This window comes from Austrofundulus limnaeus, unplaced genomic scaffold (genome assembly GCF_001266775.1).
Source record: "Austrofundulus limnaeus strain Quisiro unplaced genomic scaffold, Austrofundulus_limnaeus-1.0 Scaffold237, whole genome shotgun sequence".
Lineage (NCBI taxonomy): Eukaryota > Metazoa > Chordata > Actinopteri > Cyprinodontiformes > Rivulidae > Austrofundulus > Austrofundulus limnaeus.
In genome coordinates, this window is record NW_013952639.1 from 268,937 (window position 1) to 277,740 (window position 8,804).

Here is an 8,804-nt window from a genome sequence, read left to right on the forward strand (position 1 = left end):
AAGAGGTAGAGGAGCCAAATGGCTGGCTCACTGCTGCCAACTAGTGGTCAGAGGCTGAACTACAACAAAAAAAATGAACGGTTGGCAGGAAAGTTGACATTTTAAAGCTTAATTAAAAATCGATACAGGGCTTTAGAATATCGGTACAGTATCGGGAAATGAAATATCACGATATTTCAGTGTATCGATATTTTCTTACACCCCTAATATTCACACACATTTGGGAGTCTGCTTATTTTGAAATGGAATAAATTATCTAACAAGTAATTTGAGATTCCTAGTAGATCAATCTAAAATGTAAAAGGTAATCGATGGAGTCTGCCAGTTAATGGCTGATTCATGCAGCAACATTTAGGTGTAATTTACATTTTTAATATTTGACCCGTCCATCAGAAGGAAGTGTTAAAGTGTGTTGTGGCAAAGAAATGGGTGTGCAACACAGAAGCTGTCAAAGCTTTTTTCTTATCACATAATCCTTAATGAGAGTTATATTCGCACCAGCGAAGACCTCTGGGAACACAACTCTGTGCAACATTGTGGTTTTAATCCTAAAACATTCAGATCTAAAAACCTTCATTTTCTCTCTCCATCTGGAAACGTTTTCTCCAAATAGTGCGACATCGTTCAGTAGAGTTTTCATTTCCAGCTGTACAACTGAAAAACATTCAAGAGTTACAATATTGTTCCTGTGAGGAAAAATAATGCCATTCAGCATCGTATTTTTCTTCCCTTTAAATGTATTATCTTTGTAAGCCTCAGGCAGGAGGATGCTGCTGTTGAAGCCTATTGTTCTCAGTAAAGTGAGGGAAATAAAAGAAAACATGTTGCTATAAATAATCCTGTGAGATTAGGCTTTGCTGAATCGTGTAAATTAGAGTGACCTGAGTGTTGTCTTTTTACTTTCCAACCTTGAAGAAGCCAGGCGTTCACATGGAGTTAAAAACCTGTTGCACATTGGAGAAGTTGGACCAAAAAGCACCTTTTCATGAAGCCGGTTCATCGGTTGGTTTGAAGTAGCTCTGCAGAAAGAGACTCAGGATGAATCATCAAAGAGTTAGGACTCCTTGTTCTGAATGTTTATTGAACAAATATTTTGTTCAGTTTTGGCATGACTGAAATTTCTGTTCTGAACAGATGCAGCAGCTAGAAGCTGAATGAGAAATGAAAAATTCTGGGAAAGGAAAGCAAGACTATTTTCTTTTTCTTGCAAATAAACACCTCTGGATCCTAGGGGTGTAAGAAAATATTGATACACTGAAATATCGCGATATTTCATTTCGCGATGCTGTATCGATATTCTAAAGCCCTGTATCGATTTTTAAATAAGGTTTAAAACGTCAACCTTTTTGCCAACCGTTCATTTTTATGTTGTAGTTCAGTCTCTGACCACTAGTTGGCAGCAGTGAGCCAGCCATTTGGCTCCTCTACATCTTGAGCACCAGAGAGTAAGGGGTAGCATTAGCATTGTAAGTAAACATTAGCTTTTCTTGTTTTTCAGTAAGAGGTTTTTATTTAATAGAATGTTTGGACAAAAAAATCGCAATATATTGCCTTGCTTACAGTATCACAATATATCGGGATATATCTTACCGTGACCCCTCTGTTATGATATGTATCMTATCGCCAAATTCTTGCCAATACACAGCCCTACTGGATCCCGAGGCTGTTAATCAAGCAATGGGATTTATCAAACCATTTGGTGTAAGTATATTTTCCTAATAAGGAACTCGCATTGCCTTTTTTCAGCAGACCTCAGTCTGTCTCACCAACAGGTTTTAGTTGAGTTGAGCGTATTTGAGTTGATTAGTGATTTAAGGTATATCAAAGTAGCTGCGTTTCCATTGACCAAGAAAATGCGCAAATTAGAATTTCAAAAATAAATTTGCTCAATGGAAACACGTCAATTTTGAAAAAGATAAGTTTTTCGACAAAATGTTTTTGCGCTAGGATGAGGTGGTTTTTCGTCCGTATCGAAATTGGTATTTTTCGCAAAACTGCGATGGAAACACTTTTTTCACATCACAGAAGTCACGTGATCAACAACCGGCTGTTTCTATTGGCGAAAAAGATGACAACGAAGACGATAACAGGAAGTAGAAGTAGTAGTAATATCACAGAAGTAGTATAAAATAGTAAACTCACCGACTACAATTTCCCAAAAACACAGCATACGTAGCCGCTCCCAAGTAGGGACTTGTCTCTGGAAAGCCTCGATAAAAGACGCCGATGTCTCCTCTGATGATGAGCGCTAGTGTCGTGGTAGCAACATGCTATGTGTTTACTTCCATCACCGCCACGTTTGTAATGACTTATCGCAAAAACAAACGTATTCACGCTTGACTTCAATAGCATTTCTTACTTAATGGAAATACTGCAGTTGCGAAACTGTTTTTTCGACATTAACAGAATATCAAAGTTTTGCGCACATTTGCAATGGAAACTACTGATAAAAAGCCGTAACATTTTTTCCATCATACTGTATCATTCATGGGGTTTAAATGCTTTTTGATAAGAAATCAGAGACTTGGTGTTTTTCTCTCCTACCTGTTGCTCCAAGCCGAACATTTGTGCTCGTTGAAAGAGGATGTACCTGATGGTTGAACATTTTATCCTGTTGTGGGTAACACAGTCTGGTTTTTTCTGCTAAAGCCACACCCCCTTTTCACGTTTTGGAACAAACTTTTGCTGCAATTGGAAGAGTTGATGTTTAATTGTAATCTTAAACTTTTTATTATTATAACACCGTGATAATATATTTTTACTTGAGATTAAACCGTCAGAATCTCATACCTTTCTGTTAGAGGTTGGTATTCTGGAGTCCAAACCTGGTGCACGTGAAGGCCTTCAGTAACGTGACTTACAGCGGGAACGCTGACGCTCAGCAGGGCTGTGTATTGGCAAGAATTTGGCGATACGATACATATCATAACAGAGGGGTCACGATACGACATATCTCGATATATTGGGATACTGTAAGCAAGGCAATATATTGCGATTTTTTTGTCCAAAAATTCAATTAAATAAAAACCTCTTACTGAAAAAAAAAGAAAAGCTAATGTTTACTTACAATGCTAATGCTACCCTTGCTCTGTGGCGCTCAAGAGGTAGAGGAGCCAAATGGCTGGCTCACTGCTGCCAACTAGTGGTCAGAGGCTGAACTACAACATAAAAAATGAACGGTTGGCAAGAAGGTTGACATTTTAAACCTTAATTAAAAATCGATACAGGGCTTTAGAATATCGATACAGTATCGGGAAATGAAATATCGCAATATTTCAGTGTATCGATATTTTCTTACACCCCTAACGCTCAGGTGCAAACACTTTTCAGATGGTACAATGCCATCATTTCTCCACGTCAGAGGCTAATCACTCTGGCACTCCTCCCACAATCCATCAGTGTCTGGAGGACGAGGCTTGTGGGGTTCTGGCAGCTGTTGTCAGGCTGAGTCAATCTGTTCTGGTCTCTGCCAGCCCGCTCAAGAAGAAGAAGAGGAGGAGAGGAAGAGCTCTGGGGAGGACACAGCAAGCAAGGCTGCTGTGGCAAGATAACAAGAGGATTTATAAGTTAGTCGGGCATGATTTTATTACATTTTACTTCTGCTGTGTTAACTGTTTCCTCTGTGCAGCAGTTATTTATGAACTATGTAAACACTCAGGCTAATAATCGTAGGTATAAACACAAAATCGACTACAGAAAATGACCAGAAACAGTGTAACATTTAAAAATTTCAATGGAAAAAGTTTCCAAAATCCTGTTTACATTTAAATTACAACAAAAGCATTTACCAGACAAAATTTTTTTAAACTTAGTGGAAATATGAATCCCTGCGTTTTCAGTTTTCTGCCAATTACTTCTGGTGTTGAAATCAAAGCCTTTCAAAAATATCTTGAAAGGATGTCATGAGCTTTGAGATTCATGGTAATATCATTAAAAAGCAATATATTCAGTTAAAGCTGATGGATTTAAATCACCGTTGAGGTTCTGCCAATTGTCTGTTTGTCTACGTCTATTATGCCTTATTAAATAGTTCCTGTGGGTTTAGTTCAGTGATGCTGCGAGGCCGGCACACAGTGGTGCTGATGCTGGGTGAGAGAATTGGCAGAGAATCTCAGTGGTCAAGGCGAATATTTGGAGTCGTGCTTCAGTTTACGGACTGTTCACAACTTTCCAAAAGGGCAGCTGGAAGGAAATGTCACACTAACTCAACTTCTTTTGAAATATGTAGATGTAAAAATGTGACAAATAGTCCAAAAGGAGATGCTGTCCACAAACCAGCAGGTATTAAATGTGGATTGCAGAAAATCAGCGGTACAGGAACACTGTGTTCAAAATATTGAGCTACTTCTCATTTCTTATTTTGCTTCCACAAACCGGGTCTTGCTTAAATTGGTCTTCTTTTCTCCATGCAACAAAAAACCAGGATATTGGAAAAACTTGCGATTTGAAATTTATTATTGCCACAACAGTGTCACATATTATAAACCACATGTTCCTCTCTCCTCACATTCTCTTCTGTCATCACTTTCATCTAAACCAGGTGTGGACATCAAGGCCAGTGAGAGTCTGTTGGATTAACCAAATATACCAGGGCTATTCAACTGGTGGCCCGCGAGTGACCAAAGTTAGGCCCGCCAATTGGTTCATTCATCTCTTTAGCCCAGACCCTATGGTTTTCTACTTTAATTACTCTAAGTTCTTTTAGTTAAACATAGACTTGTTCGGTATCTACAGAAAGGTCAGAATCTTGGCTAGAAGCTTGTAAAAACCATTTCTATAAACACTCAATACAGTTAAAACCACAAGCAGTTGAAGATAAAATGATGAAAGTGAGAATAAAATTGGTTTAAAATTTGGCAAGTCAGAGATGTCAAAATATTACAAAAGTTGATTTCTTTTCAACTTTCATCATCAGCAATACAAATGTTTTCCTCTTATTTGACTGATAGGTGTCAGGTTGTGAAACATGAAAGCTCTGTGTCCGGGTCTCTGCCCTGTTCCGTGGGAGTTCTGCAGGGTAGCATACTGGGCCCATTGCTTTTCCTATTATACATAAATGACCTTCCAAAAATATTGAAGAATTCAAATATTTTAATGTATGCTGATGATACTGTTCTTTTTTTTGTCTGATTTCAATATTGAATCTATTAATGGTCAGTTACAAGCAGATCTTCAGACATTTCATGGTTGGCTTCAAGATAATCTTTTGTCAATTAATGTTAAAAAAACTGTGTGCATGTATTTTTCCTCACCCAGGAGACATTTCAATATAACAAATCAACTCACTTTTTTAAACAAACCCCTTGATACTGTCACTACCTACAAATATCTTGGAATTACTTTGGATTCTCAGTTGACTTATCGTGATCATGTACAAGTCTTAACTACTAAGTTGAAACAGAAATTATACGTTTATTCAAAAATTAGATCCAATCTGACATCTTCTGTTTCAAATATCTATCTTCATGCCATTATACTCTCAACCATGTCGTACTGTTTACCTGTTTGGTCTCTTACAACAAATGAAATCTTAGAACCCATAGTTAGGCTCTACAACAGGGCCTACAAAATTCATAAAAAACTTCCTGGTTGGACTCATCACTGTACAGTTCTTTCATTGTCTGATGCCTTGACTTTTCAGAATTATGTTTTGTATAGTGGTATTAATTTATATTTTCAGATCTTCCAAGGTGCCAATTATGGAACTCTCTGTGCATTGTTGCCCAAATCAAATTCTGGAAGTGGTCATTCAACTAGATCTGTTACAAAAGGACAACTCATATTACCAACTTTTAAAAACTGTTACGGCCAGAGGTCTTTCTTCTATGTTTATACTAAAGCATGGAATGACATTCCTCAAAYCATAAAGTCCATTTCAAAACTACAGCCCTTTAAGAAGAATCTTGTCTGRCATCTGCTGGACACTTTTTGTTGTGCTCATATTTAGACGTCCTATTTTGCAAATGCTGCCTTTTTGAAATTTGGTATGCTTGTTTGTCTTTATGTCTATGGTGTATAATGATGTGATTGTGATGCTGTAATTCTGAGTGTTTTATGTGCTGCAGAACAGGAACCTGCTGTAAAACAGCAATTATGCTGAGTCAGGCTTGATTTTTAATAATCTTTTCCTGTTAAATAAGTAAATCAAATCAAATCAATTATTTGTGCTAAATAAGAGGCTTAATGCGTTCTTTTTGTTTTTGATAATGTTTAATTATCACTACTTTTTATAGGGTTCTGTATGTTGTATTCACGATTAAATGCAGCAAAATAAACCAATTCAAATGTAACAGATCTTTGTAATACTTGGTTTATTTACATAATGACTTTAATTGCTGGATGTTCGGCCCCTCAGCTGTTGACCTGCAGTGTTTGTGGCCCCCAGAGCGATTTAGTTGAATAGCCCTGAAATATATTATTAAAGACAAGAATGCACTGTACTGAAATGTAATGGTGTATGATTTATTCCTGTCCACTACGGTACTGATTTTGCATGCACCAATATACCTTTTTAATTACTATTGAGCCAAATTTTTCTATTTTGGTGTGAACATTATTAGTAATTTCTTAGGTTAGGTGTCTTTTTTTAAAGTTTTGAATAATTTAAAAGTCAGTAAATGGCCTAACAAACAATTCAACTCCTGAAAACGTCCAGCTGCACTGTTACGTCCCGGCTCGTGATGGACGCAACATAAATGACAAGACTCAAAATATAGTATAAAAAGATAATTTACTATTTATTTTTACACTTAAAGTGCAAAGCACTAAAAATAAAATACAACCAAGGTAGGAGAAGGTTTCTGGAGAAAAAGAATTGAAGTTATGAAAATATGAAAGACCTTGAAATGTTTCTGTTTCTTCAGCAGCGTTCTGTAGGTTGGTGACAACACTTGTGCAGTCACTGTCACAGGTTTGACGCACAATTGTCTGTATTCTAAAAAAAGCTTTCGTAACATTTGATGGTAAGCTTCATGTTGATTGCTGTGTAATTTTAACTGACAGCAGCTGCTGTCATGAAAGGTGTTCTCATCAGCTCTGCTTCTGCTGATCTCTCAGGCATTATCAGCTGCTATTGTGATCCTCCGTCAGCTTCAAAAGGCCTGAGTAATACAGCCAGACATCATCACTGCACCATTTATTACAGTTCTGTGTTTACATCGTCAGTCAGGCAAGAAAAACGTTTTTCCTCTTCTGAACGTGGATTCGTTGTTAACTAGAAAACTCCACGGGAAGTTCTGTTTTTGAATTCGCATTAAAGTCCACGAACCGTGCGCCAAATCTTGGACCACTTAAAATGCTAATGGAACATAAAATTACTTTAAAAACTGCAGTTTCTTTAAATACCTCCGAAGGTAGGCACCAGTTCCTGCGTAGGCCAAGCGGGTAAAGAAAAGCGTTTTAATGAGCGTCACTGTGAATTAGCTTGGATATTAAAATTGTAGGAGAAAGAAAGGGAACCTTGGTGGCCGTTGACTCTTATTTAATGAGTCTCCTCTGCCGAAACAATAAAAAAAACCTCTTTTTAACACTTTGCTCCAGATAAAACACGATTGTAGTCCAAGTGACTGATTAAGGTCAGCCATTTCATTAGAATTGTAACATTAGGTTGTAAAATGTCCCTAGCTTTTGATTAATGAGAGAATATTTGTTTAATTAATTACATCTTGTTGCAGCCAAGCTGACGCAGTGCAGCTGGCAGGAAAAATTGTGACAAATCTCGCTTTAGCTGCAGTTAAAGTGTTTGTATGAAGCCGTTAACAAAGCGTATCTGTTGGTAATTTCGTACAATTTTACTAAATTTTCCAGTGTGCCTAAAGTGAGGACGAGTAGTGGAAGCAGGTATTTATCTAACCTGAGAAAGCTTATTTGTAGCCCGACTTCTTTTTTTGTTTCAAAGATAATTATGCAGATGTAAATGGGTAAACGAGTAGCATATGGCTGCCTGTAATTAGGTTTTTGGTAATGAATGGGTCAGATACTAGTTAGACACATTTAGGCAGAGGTTTCTACTGAAGAAAGCCTCAAATTTGGCAATAATTGCGATTTCTTTTTTCAGCAGGGAGACTGATGAAGTTGTTACTTTCCCCTTTTTTTGTACAAAAGTATTAAGAAGGTTTGTGCCTAGTTTCAAAGTTATAATCAGTTATTTTCTTCAGCTTCTGACCAAGAAAGCTGGTGTTAAATTAGCACCGACTCTGCTGGTTCAGAGGACCATCTCTGTTGGGGGTGGGTAGGGGGTCTGGGCACAGAGGTATGTAGACCAGCTGGATCAACAAAGCTGCCTGTCGTGTTTGAACAAACACTTCAGCTTTAAGTTCAAACTGATAAAAACTGAACTTCAATGTGGACTTGAAAGCAAAGCAGCACTGTAACAAGGGAGTCATTTTTGTAACATTTTAATATTGTCACTGAAAAGTTGTGAACACATGAATTTACAAACACTGTTTATTTGTGCGGCACTGATGTTGTTATTTTGGACCGCACTGCTTTAAACAGGATTCATGCCGGGTCTTAAAAAGTCTAAAATTTGAAAATCAAAATTTTAGGCCTAAAAAAGTCTTAAAAACGCCCAAGGTCTTAAATTTAATTTGGTAAAGTCTTAATTTTTTTAACTTTTGATCATTCCTGAGAACAGTTGGCTGCATAAATAAAGTTAAGAGTTGTAATCAGAGGTTGACACAATTAGGGCTGTGTATTGGCAAGAATTTGGCGATACGATACATATCATGACAGAGGGGTCACGAAACGATATATCCCGATATATTGCGATACTGTAAGCAAGGCGATATATCGCGATATATTGC

At 37.3% G+C, this 8,804-nt stretch overlaps 1 protein-coding gene across 2 annotated transcripts in view; it reads left to right on the forward strand.

Moving 5' to 3' along the window:
- The window catches only part of extl3 (exostosin-like glycosyltransferase 3), a 41,750-nt gene that overhangs the window by 6,546 nt on the left and 26,400 nt on the right, over positions 1 to 8,804 (forward strand). Inside the window, exon 1 of one of the 2 annotated variants that reach the window (XM_014019977.1) lies at positions 3,480 to 3,566. The exons of the other annotated variant lie outside the window; for it this stretch is intronic. The gene's annotated coding sequence lies outside the window, so the exon portion shown is untranslated. Of the gene's footprint in view, positions 1 to 3,479; positions 3,567 to 8,804 lie in introns of those variants that run through there. 2 annotated transcript variants of the gene reach the window in all.